This window comes from Balaenoptera physalus, assembly GCF_965194825.1.
Source record: "Balaenoptera physalus genome assembly, chromosome: 4".
NCBI lineage: Eukaryota > Metazoa > Chordata > Mammalia > Artiodactyla > Balaenopteridae > Balaenoptera > Balaenoptera physalus.
The window spans coordinates 143,903,126-143,921,037 of NC_138891.1; the positions used below are offsets into that span (position 1 = coordinate 143,903,126).

General features: G+C 50.1%; 1 protein-coding gene across 6 annotated transcripts in view; it reads left to right on the plus strand.

The window, feature by feature from the left end:
* Positions 1 to 565: 565 nt before the first annotated feature.
* The window catches only part of PKNOX1 (PBX/knotted 1 homeobox 1), a 49,097-nt gene continuing 31,750 nt past the window's right edge, over positions 566 to 17,912 (plus strand). For 2 of the 6 annotated variants that reach the window (XM_082459841.1, XM_082459843.1), the window contains exon 1: positions 566 to 1,334. The gene's annotated coding sequence lies outside the window, so the exon portion shown is untranslated. Of the gene's footprint in view, positions 1,335 to 2,292; positions 5,107 to 9,327; positions 9,584 to 15,788; positions 16,985 to 17,508; positions 17,875 to 17,912 lie in introns of those variants that run through there. The other 4 variants (XM_082459842.1, XM_082459840.1, XM_082459839.1 and 1 more) reach the window with 4 other exon arrangements.

Consider the following 17,912-nt stretch of genomic DNA (forward strand, 5'->3'; position numbering starts at 1 on the left):
TTGGGGTCCCCTCCCTCCAACTTTCCACTGGTCAGTGGCTCACTGGCCTCCCCCGAGCCCAGGCGCTGCTACAACCTACTCTCTGGAAAACAGAGCCGTTCTGCAGGGCCACACAGACTGTCTGTGGCTTCCTGGTGTTGGTGGAACCCTGAAGACTTAGAGGAGGGATGTCCTGACGAGCTGTTCACAACTGAACCCACCCCAGGCACCTTCCAGCCACGTGTTCCCGTCCTGGGTCGGCTTCTTCCCGGAGCAGCGCGGGAGCCCTTCTCCAGACAGCGATCGCACACAGGAGGAAGGTTTCTGCAAAAATGGACAGTCGGCCAAGCCCCGTGCCTCTGCACTAGGGAAGGCCTGCCCTTCCCTTAACGTCTAGGAGCGCACGGCCACCGGCGGGGCCCGCGGGCGCAAGGCAGCACCGCCTTTTAAAGTCCACCTTGAAATACGGACCACACTTTTCGGGTCGCTCTAAGGGAGGCCACTTCACCTGCAGACGGGGCCTTGCGTGGATCAGCGGGGGACAGGTGCCTGAGGGCAGAGCGCGAGACCAGAGGCGAGCGTGTTGCGGTGGCTGGAGCCCGGACCAGGGCTAAGGCCGCCCGGGGTCAGGCGAGTCTCTGGGCACAGCCGCCGCGCTCGGGACGCACGTGCGCATCCGCGGGGAAGAAAGCGGGGGCTGCCGCGGGCCTGTACACAAAGAGGGCGCCGCGCAGAGTAGAGGGCTGGGCGCCAAACGCCCGCGCGGCCCGGCCTCCGAGGGCAGCCCGGAGATGGCCGGGCCCCGCGGCGCCCGGGCGCGCGAAGAGGACCCGAAGCTCCTCCCGCGGATGGTACAGCCCGCCCTCCCCGCCGGATCCTCGTGGATGGTCTCGCCCAGCCGAGCCCCACCACACACCTCCCCCGGCCGCTGAGGAGTGAGCGGAGGGGGCGTGGCGCGCGCAGGCCACGCCCCCATCTGCGTAGTAGTGAGGCTGGGCTCGCGGCCAGCGGGGTGGGCCTCTCCTCGCGCCGCGGCGCGGCGGTCGTGGGCGGGGCCCGACTGGGGAGCGAGGCGGGGGTGGGGTCGACCGCCGCCAGCCCCCGGCTCACTCTCCGCCCCCGGCGCGCAGGCCCCGCCCCCGGCCGCCGCGGCGCCGGGACGGGGCGGGGCCCGGGCCCGGAAGGCCCCGCCCCCTCTGTGAATATTGATGCGGCGCGCGTCGGCGTCGCCCTCCTCCCATTGAGCGAGGCTGTGTCGCGTGGCCCAGCGTCGGCGTGACGGTTGGACGCGGGCGCGGCACTGCGGGTCCCGATTGCTGCAGCCGCTTGTCAGTGTGATGAAGATTGGCACCCAGGTAAGCTGTCACTCAACCGCTCTGCCGCCGCCGCCGCTCCGCCGCCCCGTCACTATCAATCACGCCGGCCTGCAGGCGCCGCGGCCGCCGCCCCGCCGCCGCCGCCCGGGTCTCCGCGGGTTGCCGCCGCCCGGGAGGGCCGCGCCAGACCCGCCGCCCGGGGCAGGGGGCGGGGAGGGGGCGCGGGTGGGGGAGGGGAGCCGCGGCCGCGGGGAGGGGCGCTGTCCGCCGGGCCGGCGCGGGGGCGCGCCCCGCTTGTTTTTCGGTGTGGGCTTAGGGACGCGGAAATTTCTGGAAGGCTCCGCCGCCGCCGCCGCCGCGGCCGCCGCGCGGGGCCAGTGGTGAGGCGCGCGCTCCTAACCGTCCCTCTCGGAGCGCGGCGCGCACCCCTGCGCGGGCGGGGCAGGGGGCGCGGGGGCGCGCGGCGGGGGCGGGGCCCAGGCTGAGGAGGCGCGCGGGGGCGGGGCCGGGAGCGGGCGCGCGCGGGGGCGGGGCCGGCGTCGCGGGGGCGGCGGCGGCGGTGCTCCGGGGGTCCCGGAGGCCCTGCGGTGGCCGCCTCCGAGTCCGAGGCTGGGAGGGAGCCGGGTGCTCGGTGTCTGGAATGAGTGACAAATGCGTCGCGAGTAATAAACGGCCGATGTGAAGTAGAGGCCTGGGCGCGTCGGGCACGGTCCGGCCGCTCGCTGGAATTCCACATTCCTTTAGAAAGAGATCGTGAGTCACTTCAGAAAAGGCAGGGAGCGTTAGTCTGCTTTATATCATCGTCGGGGCTGTTGAAACGCTGTTTTGTTAGCGGTTCCGAGCCTCGGCCAGCCAGGTTCTCCTTCGTGAAGTTTGACTCCTAGAATGCGTCTCAGTGCGTGCTGCTGGGGTCGGAGCCCCGGGCGGGGATGGGGCGGACGGGGGGGGGCGGGTAAGGGCAGAAGGCAGATCCTTGCGGGGGGGGGGGGGATACCTATACATGCGCGAATATGCATTTGGTAAATTTGATCGCACACGTGCAACCATCCAGGATAGATTTGCCATTCGTAAGGGGGTTGAAATTAATTTTGATTCCAAGACTTAGTTTTTAATAGAAACTACTGGTGTTTCCTTAGGAAGGGAGTGCTTTCTACTTTATAGTAAATGAAACCCTCAGCTTTCGTTGGGTATACTTGTATGATTTTTCCTGACATACTGAAAAGGGATTTATGTATTTATATAATACACAATTTTATATAATGTATTCTGAATATTGTATGGAAGAATCGAAGTGAAATGTAAAAATTTTGCCAGTACGGTTATTGGTGATACTCTCAAATCTAGTTGTACATGCATTTGGAAGATGGCTCACTGACTCAAATCTGCCTTGCATCATTTTTTTTCTTAATTTACCGAGCGTGGAGAATGGTATGTAGATCGTTTAGTTACAGTATTTGGTTGAATCAGCAGTGCAGGGTTGTGTGATATTGACTGACACAGGGCTTTCGGAAGGCAGCAGTGGAAGGACCCTTCCTGCTTCAGAGATTTACAAGTGGGAATTGAAATATGGTAGGTCAAGTATGACTCGGAAGATTAACGTTCTATGCTGAGGATTTAAGTGTCAGCACTAATGGAACTGGGTGTAAACAGCTGTCCTCTAGTGTACTACATTTACATTTCTGTATCAGTGTGTTGTAACTTTAGGAAAGTGTCACTTAGGATTAGTGAAAGGTAACATTCTGGTTGTAACTTTCGCTCTTGTTTCAAACTAACTGAAACTGTTTCGAAGAAAACCTTGAAACTTCTGGACTGATGCAAATCATGCGCCCCAGGGGACATTTCCCTGCGCTCTGCTGGCCTCCAGACTCCTCCTCTCCTCCTCCTACAAACGGTTTAGAAAAAATAAGAGAGGATCAAGAAGAGAACCTATTACACTGAAATACAGTTATCAAAATATTGAACCAAACTGGTGATAAATTTCTTTACATGCTTTTTATTAGCTCACTTAGTAACAGATTGAACACTGGCTCTAATAATTTCTTTTTGAGTATATGATGCTAATGCTTTGTGAAAATACCTGTGGTTTCTGTCGGCGAAGAAGTCACAGGTGCTCTTCAGAATTTCATGTCTACCGGTGGAATTGAATGAGTGTTAAATTGCAGCCAGATGTTATTGCAAATAAAGATGTGATTTTTTTTCTCGTTCAGGTTCACAGAGACCAAGTTAAGAACCTCTGCACTGGAAGGCTGTTTGCTCTCAGCCCATCCCTTAGGAGGAATATGTATGTGCCTCCTTTTTCCTTCCTCAAATGCTTATACTGATGGCAAGGGTGATGAGGAAGTACAAACAGTGCAGCCGAGGGAACCCAAAGCTTCACAGTATGGGGTCATAGTGGGGTGAGGCCACGTGGGGTTACTGCCTGACACCGGTTGTAATGACTCACAACTGTGATGGGTTACTGTTCTGTCTTGTACAATCTGTTTAGGAAGACGTGGAAAGAGAAATATAGTGTAGAAAAGGTTCAGTTTGGAAATTGTTAGAATAAACATTCAAGGGCTGGGAGGCATGGTTTTTGGTTAGAAAGGCCTGGCTGCAGAGGCCATCAAATGAGGCCCCTCCGGCCGTGTTGTCTGCCCTCCAGCGAGTGGATAGGGTGCCTAGCTGCCGGGTGCCCTCGGCCGGCAGCCGTGCCTGGTGTCGGTGTGTCAGCCCCACTGGTCTAGTCACTGTTTCTGGGAGTTTCACAGAGGGCCTGGTACTGACCCAGCAGACCTGCTGTCTGACAAGGTGGTTTCAGGCTCCTGATGCAGAAGCACTGTGGCCCTGAGGATGTGTCTGGGGGACCTGGGGAGGGGACAGAGCAGCTGCTTCATTCCATGTAGGATTCCTTGGGGAAAGGGTCCTACAGCTTTGTCAGAATCTTGAAAAAGTACTGATCAGTCAGGTTGCAGGATTGAGGGCCGGGAGTTAGTGAACCTTTCAGATGCCCTTTGCCTTGGGTCTTCCCTTCAGTGTTGGCGTGTGCGCGTCCTGACGGGTCCAGCAGCAGGCCTTGTCATCCCTCCCCTCAGGGTGAGCTGCTAAGTATGCGGTGATGCGCTCCTGTCTGGGGGATTATTTCTGTTCAGGGCGACCCTGCCACCCAAATGGTGTGTGTCCTTTGGTGTAACCTCTGGCCTAGCAGAGCCTTGTTGGGGACAGGCTGCAGGGCACGTGGTGGGAAATGCCTTTATTGTTTGCGTCTGTCTTTGATGGATGCCTGGCTGTTGTAGTCAGGCCCCAGGACGGCAGGGAGCGGGCTGACTTCAAGTCCAGGGGTTTAGGGTCACACAGGAATAAGGAAAAAAGGAATCTAGCGGGGTCCAGGGACCAAGGTAGTGCTGGGCCTCGGGACTGATGGAACTGTGGCTTGGGCCCTGGCGGGATCCGGCTGCCACCCTGGTCTTGACCTTCCCCGTTTACTTCCGCTGAAGTGGAAGTGCTCTTAACCGTTGGCTGCTTCTGCACACTGTCTGCTGCATGTTCTCCGTTTCCCAGCTCTGCCCACCTCATCCTCTTCCTGTTTCCCAGCGCACATCCTGGAGACAGGGTGACAGCTCTCTCACCTTCCACCGTGTCCCCCAGGTGCCGACCTGGGCGCTAGGGGCTCCTGGTCCCTGAGCTCTCCCCAGGGAGCGGTGGGCTCCTTTCAGCAGGGTCTGCAGTGGTGGGTGGGGTCACTCGGAAGGGACTGTGGATGGTAGGAATTGTGATCGCAGCTTCCTGAACAGTCTGATCGGACTTGCAGAGATAACGCCTTCACGAGAGTTTGGTAAGCCCTCACTATATGTCACACGTTGTCTGAGACATTTTACCAAAGTTTGTATTTTTTTTGCATTAAAAAAAAATCAAGAATTTAACTTTGTGATACTCTAAGTTCAGTCATGTGTTTGTGTACAGTTTTTTTCAAAACACATACGTGGGCTTCCCTGGGGGCACAGTGGTTAAGAATCCGCCTGCCAATGCAGGGGACACGGGTTCGAGCCCTGGTCGGGAAGATCCCACATGCCGCGGAGCAACTAAGCCCGTGCGCCACAACTACTGAGCCTGCGCTCTGGAGCCCGCAAGCCACAACTACTGAGCCTACGTGCCACAACTAGTAAAAGCCCGTGCACCTAGAGCCCGTGCTCCGCAACAAGAGAAGCCACTACAATGAGAAATGAGAAGCCCGCGCACCACAACGAAGAGTAGCCCCTGCTCGCTGCAACTGGAGAAAGCCCGCGCGCAGCAACGAAGACCCAACACAGCCAAAAATAAATAAATAAATAGTTTTTAAAAACAGAACCCTATAAAACAAATATTTATTTCAGCACAATTTATTGCAGCCTACGTGAAACACCCCTGTGCTCCTCTACAGCAGGCGTTCAAAGCTGAGGCCCCGCTGACATTTGGGGCTGGGTACTTCGTGTCCTGTGCATTGTGGGGTTTTAGCAGACACCAGAGGGACCCCCACCCCCAGTTGTGACGACCAAAAATGTCTTCGGATATCGCCAAGTGTTCCCTGGGGGACAGAAATCCCCCCTGGTCGAGAAGTACTGACCTAGAACAGCATTTCCCAAAATGCCTTGGGTGGAACCCGAGTTTAATGGGATAGGCATAAATTTTTACAGATTGATCGTTTCAGCTCCTTTGAGTTGTGTTTTTAGTCAGTGTTATTACGTATGTTTTCATGTATTTACATAATCGACACATTTCTCATTTTAAATATTTGCCTACAATCTCTATTTTCTGGCTGTGCCCGATGTTGTGAAGCCTTTCAAGCATTTAGGTCTTGTTGTTTCCCGGGTTTATTTGATCATCCTCTGGGCTGCCAAGCTGAGCGCCAGCCCGATCAGGATAGGGATGGTGCTGCCAGGCCTGCGTCCATGGTGCTCTGTCCCTGAGCTCAGACAGCGCCCTAGGGAGAAAGATTGTCCCATGAGAGAGCCCTGGCCTTGAAGGGTTGGGGTTCCTGTTTTTCCTACAACGTATTCATTGACCGTTAATAGCAAGTATATCATGAAAGTGTTAAATATCAGTTTTTAATGATGCCAGTGATATGGTCCTAAAAGCAAAGATGTGGTGTGAATTTAAATTCTAGCAGCCGTGAAAGGCCGTTCAGCTCAGAATTTACTGAAATAGATTCTGAAACCATTAAACACCTTTGTTGTTAGAATTTTGCTGTGTCTCTTGTGGACATAGGTGGTTGGCTTGGAAATATTTTGGGGAGATAGATTTTAACAGGATTTAACATCTGATTTTATTTGAATATTAAACTTCAAGTGGTACCTCCCAAAACCTTGCTTGAAAAATAAAGTGATCTCTTGATAAACGTTTTCCTCAGAATGAGTTCTTGACTGAACACCTCCCTGGGATGGGACATGGAGCCAGGATAGAAGGCAGGGGACATTTGGCTGGTGTTCTCGAGTGGCAGTCACCTCAACCCTCCCACACACAGAATGAAAGTTGATTGCACTGTAGTGACGCACAGCTGGTGTCCTGCAAGGTGTCTTGGAATGGGTCTGTTTTTTTAAATTTATTTAATTTATTTATTTAATTTTGGCTGTGTTGTGTCTTCGTTTCTGTGCGAGGGCTTTCTCTAGTTGCGGCAAGCGGGGGCCACACTTCATCGCGGTGCGCGGGCCTCTCACTATCGCGGCCTCTCTTGTTGCGGAGCACAGGCTCCAGACGCGCAGGCTCAGTAACTGTGGCTCACGGGCTTAGCTGCTCCGCGGCATGTGGGATCCTCTCAGACCAGGGCTCGAACCCGTGTCCCCTGCATTCACAGGCAGATTCTCAACCACTGCGCCACCAGGGAAGCCCAGGATCTGTTTTTTTTTGAATATAGAATTTTGAGAGTCTTGGCTTCCTTGACAGCTTTCTTAGCTTTATTAATACACAGGTTTGGTTTAGAAAAGGATCATCAATTAAATGTTTTGGGAAAGATAAGTAACTGCCCCCCAAAATCTAGAGATATAGTTTATATTGTCTCTCAGCCCTTTTCTGGCTTCGTAACCGGCTCTCACAGCCACTAAGACTGAAATTACCCCAGAATTTCCTGCGTTTCTCGGTTAGTGGAATTGGTGGAACTCTTAGAGCAGCTTCTGAGAGCAGCTGGGGAGGTGCCCTGCTGGGAAACTGGAGCCTAGCTGGGTGGGCCTGGCAGCCTGGGAGGGAGGGGGCTGCTTGGACGCACCAGCATGTGTGTAGATTAAATGAAAAGTGCAAGAGACTTGACATCACCAAAACTGAGTTAGAGAGTGCACTGTAGCTGGGGTTATATTTGTCAAGTATAACATGTCTCTTGGGACAGCTAAACTTTAGGCCTGGGATTGGCAAACTACAGGCCTATGGGCCATGTCCCACTGTGGCCTGTTTTTGTACAGCACTAGAGCCATACATAGTACATTTTAGAGGAAAAAGAAGATGGAGACTTGCCTGGTGGCGCAGTGGTTAAGAATCCGCCTGCCAATGCAGGGGACACGGGTTCAAGCCCTGGTCCGGGAAGATCCCACATGCCGTGGAGCAACTAAGCCCGTGCACCACAACTACTGAGCCCGCGCGCCTAGAGCCTGTGCTCCGCAATGAGAAGCCCGTGCACCGCAACGAAGAGTAGCTCCTGCTCGCAGCAACTAGAGAAGGCCCGCACGCAGCAATGAAGACCCAACGCAGCCAAAAATAAATTAATTAATAAATTAAAAAATAAATAAATAAAAAGGGATATGACTACAGATACGAAAATTTTACAAGTAAGAACATCCATGTACAATTTGATGGCAGTAAATTTGAAAAGCTGTGGATGGTTTATGAAGAAGATATAAATGATCAGAATTGACCTTGGAGGGACTTCCATGGTGATGCAGTGGATAAGACTCTGAGCTCCCAATGCAGGGGGCCCAGGTTCAATCCCTGGTTAGGGGACTGGATCCCACATGCATGCCACTACTGAGAGTTTGCATGCCGCAGCTAAGGAGCCTGCCTGCCACAACGAAGACCCGGTGCAACTAAATAAATAAATAAAATAGAATTGAACTTGGAGGAAGAAAACTTGTACAGACCAGCAACTTTAGATGAAATGGAGAAGGTAGTCAAGATTTATCTTTTTTTATTTTTTATTTTTTTTTTAGTAATTCTGTTTTAAAATTATTTATTTATTTATTTACGGCTGTGTTGGGTCTTCGTTGCGCACAGGCTTTCTCTAGTTGCGGCAAGTGGGGGCTACTCTTTGTTGTGGTGCATGGGCTTCTCATTGCGATGGCTTCTCTTGTTGCGGAGCACGGGCTCTAGAGGTGTGGGCTTCAGTAGTTGTGACATGCAGACTCAGTAGTTGTGGCTCGTGGACTCTAGAGCGCAGGCTCAGTAGTTGTGGCGCACGGGCTTAGTTGCTCCACGGCATGTGGGATCTTCCCGGACCAGGGCTTGAACCCGTGTCCCTTGCGTTGGCAGGCGGATTCTTAACCACTGTGCCACCAGGGAAGTCCAAAGATTTATCATTTTAGAAAGGCACTGGCGTGAGTTAGATCAGACTTTCATGGAACAGATACTTACTGTGTTAAATGTAACAACCATTCACTAACAAAATTACTGTGCACCTGCTGTGTACCAGACATTGCGATGGTGGTGGGGAGTATAATGGTGAACAAAAACAGACACGGCTCCTTCCTGCCAGGAAGTAGTAAAGGCACAAGTTAATCCAAGACCCATCTGAATAATGTAAGATTACAGCTGTAGGAAGGACTGTAAAAGGGAGGCATGTTTTGCTCTGAGACGTGGGTCAGAGGTCAGGGGCAGCTCTTCTAAGATGGGGGTGACTGATGTGAATGGTCCAGGGGAGCAGGAGTGGGCGAGGGGAGGAGGATTAGGGTGGCCAGTCCAGAGGGGGGTGGGAACTGTGCTCAGAGGCTTTGTGGGTTGGGGGAAGCCCAGGGCTCTGAAGAACCTGGAAGGGCCTGGTATGCTTGCGGTGCGTGTGGGGAGTGGGGTGATGGGGGCAGGGGAGGGAGGGGCACAGTAAGGACCCAGTCATGCTGCGTTAAAAGTTATGATCTGTATCTTGTAGGCAGTAGGAATCCTCTGAAGGGTTTTAAGTGGGTGTGTCTTGATCAGATTTGGGTTTCCAGAAGATCCCTTTGAAGACTTGGAAACACCCATGTCCACAGAGGGGCTGGAAAATAACTGCACTGAGTCTGCTGCACCTGTAGCACTCACTCTGCAGCTGTAAACAGGAGTGAAGGTGACGACAACCTGCTGTGAAGCATCTTTAGGATATGGTAAGTGCGAAAAGGAAGGCTCAGAGCTGAGAAGAGCACGCACTTTGATCTGAGAGAGGTGTCTAAATATTTGCTTATGATAAAAAAGCTTAAACCCCAGGCTAGTTAAAATGGGGTTCCTTATTGGAGAGGGAGGGGACAGGGTTATAGATTAGGTTTCTAAATGTGTCTTCTATAGTGAAAGTAAATCAAAAGGAGCGGGGAGGACTACCTAAAAATTAAAGCAAAATGAGTCAAAAGAACCTAACTAGGGCTCCCTTGCCTCCTTGCTTCCAAGATGGCCAAGAAAAGAAGGAAAAATGGTCATGCCAAAAGGGGCCGAGGCCACGTGCAGCCTTTGGCTGCACCAGCTGTGCCCAGTGCATGCCCAAGAATAAGCCCATTAAGAAGTTCATCATTTGGAACATAGTAGAGGCCGAAGCCATCAGGGACTTTTCCGAAGCAAGTGTTTTCGACACCTGTGTGCTTCCCAAGCTATACGTGAAAGTACGTTACTGTGTGAGCACAGCATGGTAGTCGAGAATGGTTCTCGGGAAGCCGGAAGGATGGAACACTCCCACCCTGACTTAGACCTGCGGGTGCTGCCCCATGGCCTCCACCAAAGCCCAAGTAAGGAGCTAAGTCCTTAAAGACTGAAGAAATACTCTTCTCTGAAAACACAATAACATGGAAAGTATACTTTAAAAAAAAAAAGAAAAGAGGACTTCCCTGGTGGTCCAGTGGTTAAGAATCTGCCTGCCAATGCAGGGGACTCGGGTTCGATCTCTGGTCTGGGAAGATCCCACATGTCCCGGAGCAACTAAGCCCGTGCACCACAACTACTGAAACTTGTGCACCTAGACCCCGTGCTCTGCAGCAAGGGAAACCACCACAATGAGAAGCACGCGAGCCACAACGAACAAAGAGTAGCCCCAGCTCGCCGCAACTAGAGAAAGCCCACACGCAGCAACAAAGACCCAGCACAGCCAAAAAAAAAAAAAAAAAACAAGAACCTAACTAGGAATTGAATTGGTGGCTTAAGTACACGGAGAATTATTATTTCCAGTGACTTCAAAACAAATTGGATTGTACATCTATCCTAGTGGGATAAATCCTAAAGACAAAGGAACTACAAAGAAATCTTAAACAATTTTTAGTACTTGTATTGTTAGTAGTAATATTCATGTTATTTTTGAAACTATATATATATATATATATATATATATATATATACACACATACACACATATATAAAATGATAAATGTCATGTTACTGTCATTTGGAAATTATTTTCAGGGTAAGAAAAGAGATATACAAATATTAATTTGAAGTAAAGTAAATACCCTGTAATCCCAGATTTGAATTGGAGGTATCAGTGTTAATTTGTTTTTAAAAAATTTTTATGAGAAAACCTTTCTTATCCCTGTCCATTGGAAAGGCTAGAAACAGTGACCAACCAGTAGCAATGAGCACACAGCGCCTAGATTGTGGTTTCTACGTATCATTTCCCATTGGAATCAAAGCCCCTTGGATCAGTGGCAAAGTCTGGGTTTGGCACAGAAAATAAACAATATGAGCCTGGAGTATCTCGCTTTACCTGAAAGCAAGAAAGCTATCAAGAATTACTAGAGTGTGTTAAAAGCTGTAGGAGGTAACTGAAGGGGCTTACATTGGAAAAAGATGGGATAATTTGGAACATCAGAAAATATATACATATATAAAAAAGCTGTACTTATTTTTTTACATGTTTAAACCTGTGAATCACAGCCTCACTGGTCACTATTCAGGAACGCTAGGGAATCAGCACGTTACTCTGAAAATTGATACCAGAGGGAAAGCAGCAAGCCTTAAGAAATCCCATCACTGGGGCTGCAGTGTGGAGAACGGACTTGGGGGTCGGGTGGGGTTGGGAAGAGTGGCCATGGGAGAGAGGTCCGGAGGCATTACTGGGAGCTCAGGGCATGGAGGTGTGATGGTTGGTGATTGTTTCTGTAAGCTTAGTTGTTTAATCAACACCAGATGGCTCTTCTCCAAAGTGAAATTCTGGAAAATAAACTTTACGGTTGTATCGGGGTCTTCATCGCCCAGCATTTCAACTCTTACATGCTCACGGGTAGTATCGTTACCATGTGCTGGCAACATACGGTGGCTGCATCATGTATTTCTCATACATGTTGATCGGGCAGGAAGGAGGAGTTCCTTTCCTTTTCAGTAATTGTTACGATATTTTGGAGATGTCTGACTTGCAAACCTTGGCTGTTACTGGGAGATGCCACTCGTGCACTTAGCACCAGGCCGTCATTTTCTTTAGACTCGTTAATGTTTGCAAAGCAGAGTTACCCATGTGTGCAGCGTTGAATGTTACATGACTGAAGGTCATTTGTGGTGTGTACCTACCTGATGGTTCACCTTCTTCATCCATTCTCTTAGTGTTTCCCGTTTTGAATGACACTATAATTCATAGATTGAATTGATGTAATTAACATTTGTAGGCATCAAAGTTGTCAGATTGTCAAACATTTGCCTGATTTCCTTGTGAGTTCTGCAGTTATCTTAGAAACGGTTGCCATAAAACAGACAGACTGCTGGTTATTTCTCCAGCAAAATTGGGTTTATTCGGGACCAACGAAGAATTGCAATCTGGGGTCTGCAACCACGGGGAGCCCGTGCAAGTCCCTGCGTGGCCAGGAGAGGAGAGCTCTTTTAAAGAGCTCTCGACTCTGGAGTCGAGAGCCTGCTAGAGGAATGGGGTCCATCCGGCGGCTTTTCACTGCTGGGCTGGGCTGGGACAGTGTCTCCTTGGCTGAGGCCTTGCCAGGCGGGAAGAAGACTGTCCACTTTCTGTCGGGCGGCCCTACCGTCGGGGCGTGGGAGTGCCCCTACTGGCCTCCCAGCTCTGTTTAATTAAGGTTTCTGTTTATTAATTTTTACAAACAGAGTTCTATTGTGTTCTCTGAAATAGCACATAGAGGGAATGGCGGGGCCTGGGAGCCAGACAGATAGGCCTCTCAGAGGCGCTCAACCTCTTGGTACCTGTCTCCTCGTCAGCAGTAGGAGCACGGGGCTCCAGAGGTTGCCGAGTGTCCGGTCCCTACCGGCGAGGGCACGGAAGGAGGACCACCTCATTCTGCTCACGGGCCTGTACGCCAGGGATCTGGAAAGGGTGCGGTGGAAACGGCCCATCTCTGCCCCGCAAGGTGGGGCCCTCAGCCAGGAGGACGGCGAGCCGGGGATGGCTTGGTGGCTGAGGGCTGGAGTCTTTTGGAGGGGTTTTCTCAAATCTGGAAGTTGGTGCTGCCTGTTCGCTGGGACGTGAGCTGGGCTGTTGACCAGAGCCCCTCTGAGTGGACTCCCGCTGTGGCCTGGGCTTCCTCACAGTGAGCGCAGGGGGCGCTCTGTTTAGTCAGACTTCTTACTTCTCGGGGCTCCAGAAGTGAGTGTCCCAGTGAACACAGCCCTGGAGTCACACAGCGTTGCTCCGATGCGCTCTCCTGGTCCCCAGCAAGTCACTGAGTGTAGGCCACGTTGGAGAGGCGGGGACAAAGACCCCCATCCCGGGAGGAGTGTCAGAGTTTGGGGATGTGCTCTAAAAGTGCCTCACTTGGGTCTGGACGTATATAGACCCCGGGAAGATACCTCCTCCCTCGTTTTCCTTCCTGCCCTCACTAAGCCCCGCCGTGACGCTGGCGGTGCAGAATGAAGATGGAGCCTCCTGGACCGGTTCTCTGTGCGTCTCTGCGTTAGCGTGGGCCGCGTAAGCAGGACCGTGGTGCGGAGCTCGGCTCCTGCGGGAGCTTCCGCTTTGCCCGCCCAGGTCACCGGGAGTCCGCATGGCCGTGGCTAAGCGGGAGCGCGTGGTTGACCACATGCAGCGTGTGGGGAGCAGCACCAAAGCCCCGGGTTCACCAGCACTTTGCAGCAACTGATTGAGTTCAGAGAGGTGTTTGTAAAAGCATCAGAATTCCAAAGCTTTTTGCATATGTGGTGCTTTTCCTTCCAGCCCTGATGAGTCCAGTGTCTCATTTCTGCTGTTCCATTGGCCTGTTTACCTGTTCTTGTGCCGTTACCCACTTCTTAGTTGTTCCTTGTGGCCTTGTAGGATATTTTGAAATCTTTTGAGTTTTTCAAAAACAGCAGGAATCTTGATTGGGATTGCATCTGCGCGTGCTGAGAAAAACCAGTAGACTCTCCATAAGCTGTTAGAAATGTTGGCGGGTACAAGGTTAGCCTGCGCAGACTGGGGGCGTTCTTACCCAGCAGTCCACCAGAAAGTACAGTGACAATGAGATACTTTTGACAGTAGCAAGAAAAACCATGAAGTGTTTCAGGATTAATTAATCAGGACTACAGAAGACCTCCACAGGGGGGACCATCAACTTTTTTTTTTTAAATAAATTTATTTATTTATTTTTTATTTTTGGCTGCGTTGGGTCTTCGTTGCTGCGCGCAGGCTTTCTCTAGTTGCGGCGAGTGGGGGCTGCTCTTCGTTGCAGTGCGTGGGCTTCTCATTGTGGTGGCTTCTCTTGTTGCGGAGCACGGGCTCTAGGCACACGGGCTTCAGTAGTTGTGGCACGCGGGCTTCAGTAGTTGTGGCTCGAGGGCTCTAGGCGCGCGGGCTTCAGTAGTTGTGGTGCACGGGCTTAGTTGCTCCGCAGCATGTGGGATCTTTCCGGACCAGGGCTCGAACCCGTGTCCCCTGCATTGGCAGGCGGATTCTTAACCACTGCGCCACCAGGGAAGTCCCTGGACCATCAAACTTAATAAAGGGTGTAGGAGAGGACCCCACGCTCTTGGTCCTAGAGAGCTGTCTCTTCTCCCCACATTAATACCCAAATACTTTTTCAACATTGTTATAAAGTTGTTTCTTGACAGCAGGGACTGTGTTTGGTTTGCTGCTCCATCCCCAGCATTTAGAACAGAGCTTGGCCCAGAGAAGACTTTCAGTAAACATTTGTGGATTGAAAGGCACAGTTACGTGCACAGCAGATTGTGTGCCCTGCTTTTCCACTTGACAGCACCCATGAGCCTTTTTCCTTGGACTTAACCTTCATGTTCGTGATTGATGGTCGGAACCGTAATGGATTTCACCATTCCCCTATGGATGACGTGTAGGTTCTGTTTCTCTTTTCTATCAATGTGGATAAGAAACATTATTTGCCTCTGACTTTCTTGCCATGAGATTTTTTTTTTTTTTTAACAAATGACTTCATTCTTTTTTTAAAAATTTACTTATTTTATTTTTGGCTGTGTTGGGTCTTCGTTGCTGCGTGCGGGCTTTCTCTAGTTGCGGCGTGCGGGCTTCTCATCGCGGTGGCTTCTCTTGTTGAGGAGCACAGGCTCTAGGCGCACGGGATTCAGTAGTTGTGGCTCACGGGATTCCATAGTTGTGGCTCGCGGGCTGTAGAGCACAGGCTCAGCAGTTGTGGCGCACGGGCTCAGTTGCTCCGCTTGCCATGAGTTTTTAATGCCCTTTGAAATGAGGCTTTTGAGCTCTTCTCTTTTGAGAAGAGATTATTTGAGGTTATTTTAAAATCAACCTTTATTAAGGCTACAAAGCTACAGGCCTGTTTTTTTCTCTATGCTTTTATGTTAGAATTTGTAGATTTCATTTTTCTCTTTATAAGTTTAGTAAATTTTGATCTTTCACCCATAAGACAGCCTTTGATCAACTCAAGATGATCAGACTCCATGTACCATTTTTAATGATCAGTCCCATATACAACTTAAATCTCCTTATGCATTTTGAACCCTAGTTTTAAGTTTAGTAGATACACTTTTCGTTTTAAGCACCTTAAATATGTGACCAAATAAATAAAACCTTCTCAGTAGATCTAGTAACTTAAAATTACACATGTAGTGAATCTCAAGTTCTCAAACTTTCCAAACCTTCTACCAGGAAGTGACGTTCATGGGATGAGGAACTTGGTTTTGTTCACTGCTGTACCCTCAGGACCTAGAATAGTCCCTGGCAGTCAGTAAACTTGCATAAATGAAGAAATGTTTACAATCTTAGTAAATTTCTTGTGCTTTTTCACTAAAAAAGAAATGTGTAAAATCAGTAACTCAGTTATACTTTTAAATTGGAATCAAGGCTAAAACCTAAGATTAATTTGCCAAATTTTCTTGCGTACTGCAAACAACTTAAATGTCAAATATATAGATTATTCTGAAGCTAAACACAAAAATATTAAAATCTAAATCTCCCACAGGGCTTAGAGACACCACTAAGGCAGTAAGGAAGTCATCTCAGGCGAGTGGGGCTTCTCATCTGGGGGACCGCGTGGGCTGGGATGAGGGGAGCTGGGGTGCTGCTGACCTGGGGCCCCCTCCGCTGTCTGACCCGCATGCTGCACCTCCTCTTCCTGTCTCTGCGGACTGAGCCAACCTGGACCTTCCCGGACTCGCCATCTGCTCTGAGCAGGAAGGCCTTCTCCACCTGGTGGGACTCAGCCAGTCTGTCTACCTCTGGGTCTTCCCTGATTTGTCAGCTGTCCTGGACTAGAGTGCTTAGAAATATTAAAATGCCCGCCTGTTAGATTGGGCTCACATTGCATTTTTTTGTCTGCCTTTCAGGTCGCAACACTAACGCTGTCTTCTTAGCTGAGTTTGAGAAGAGTGTAACTTTTTTTTATGGGTAACTGTACATACGGTCAAATCGCCTTCCAAACCAGTTACACGGTTTGTGCAACCTAGGATTCCTTCAGGGTGCCGGGTTTCGCTTCATGTTTGCTAGCAAAGTGGCGCACTGTTGTTTTAAAGTTAATAATTGCTAGCTGAGAAAGGATGTATAGTTTTAAATTTTGTATTTCTTTAATTACTTTTAGTTTTAACGTTTCTGTACATGAAGATTGGAAAGTTGTGTTTTCTTCATTTGTGTTAGTCTGGCTGGAACTCTTGAAAGGGTACCAAAGTGACAGTTTCCATAAATGTGTTCTTTTTTAACTGGATGAAACTTGTAGAAATAAAATGGACAAAAACCGTTTCTCACCCTTAAACACCATGGTATTGTAAGTCTGTTGGGTTGGCAGTTCTTTTACTTGGATTTCAGAGCCTCGCATGACGTTAAGAAGTGAGGACAGATGGAGGAAAGGGAACCCGTGTGCACTGTTGGTGGGGATGTGAAGTGGTGCAGCCACCATGGAGAACAGCATGGAGGGTCCTCCAAAAACTAAATATAGAGCTACCATATGATCCTGCAATCCCTCTCCTGGGCGTGTATCCGGAGGAAATGAAAACACTGATTCGAATGTCCACAGCAGCACTGTTTCCAGTAGCGAAGAAATGGAAGCAACCGAGGCGTGCATCAGCACGTGAATGGATAAAGATGTGGTATATATTTACACAATGGAGTACGACTCAGCCATAAAAAAGAGTGAGATCCTGCCATTTGCAGCAACATGGAGGGACTTGGGGGGTGTTACGTAAGTGAAGTAAGTCAGAGAAAGGCAAATACTGTATGCTTCCCTTATATGTGGAATCTAAGAAATAAACTAGTGACTATAACAAAACAGAAACAGACTCAGAAACATAGAGAACAAACTAGTGGTTACCAGTGGGGAGAGGGAAAGGGCAGGTAGGGGTAGGCGATTATGAGAAACTACTAGGTATAAAATAAACAAGATACAAGGATATATTTTACAGCACAGGGAATATAGCCAATATTTTTTAATAATTGTAAATGGAGTATAACCTTTAAAAAAAGAAGTGAAACACTGTTGTTGAGTTTGAATATAATAGAAGCTTACTTTTCTATGTAATGGGGGAGAGAATTAGGGATTAATTGATTGTTCAGAAATCTCAGGTTAACCTTGGTTTTCATATAATGCCTAAAAGAAGAGTTTTTGCTAAACGAAGATGAGCCTGCTGACCTTTCACCCTTGGGTTGGATGCTTTATTTCCCAGTTAATGGTAGGTTTCCCTTAGTCACCCAGATTCTGTCTTGGGCCTGCCTTGGCCAGGGATGGGAGGACCTACAGCCGAGTAGCTGAGGTTGCCAGAGGCCTGGACCAGGGCACACGCTTCCCCCCAAGCCCAAAGCGGCTCTGTGGGATGACCCTGTGAATTCTGCTGGGGGCTGTTTGCCTGCCCGCTTGCAGGTGCCAGGCAGTGTTTCTGCCCCAGCACGGAGGATCATTTTGCTGCAGCCTGGAATTGAGCACCTGAGGACTTTGCAGATAGATGGCTGCCGGCGGGCCTGGGCCACCCTTTCACGCGGACAGCGCCATCTGCTGGCAGCTTCTTCCGGGTGCCTTCGGTGTCCTGCGGCAGTGGGACCTTGGCACTCTGTCCCCATCTTTTTACTCAACAAAATGTTAGTCATATGGAGTTGCCTTTTTTTTTTTTTTCCAC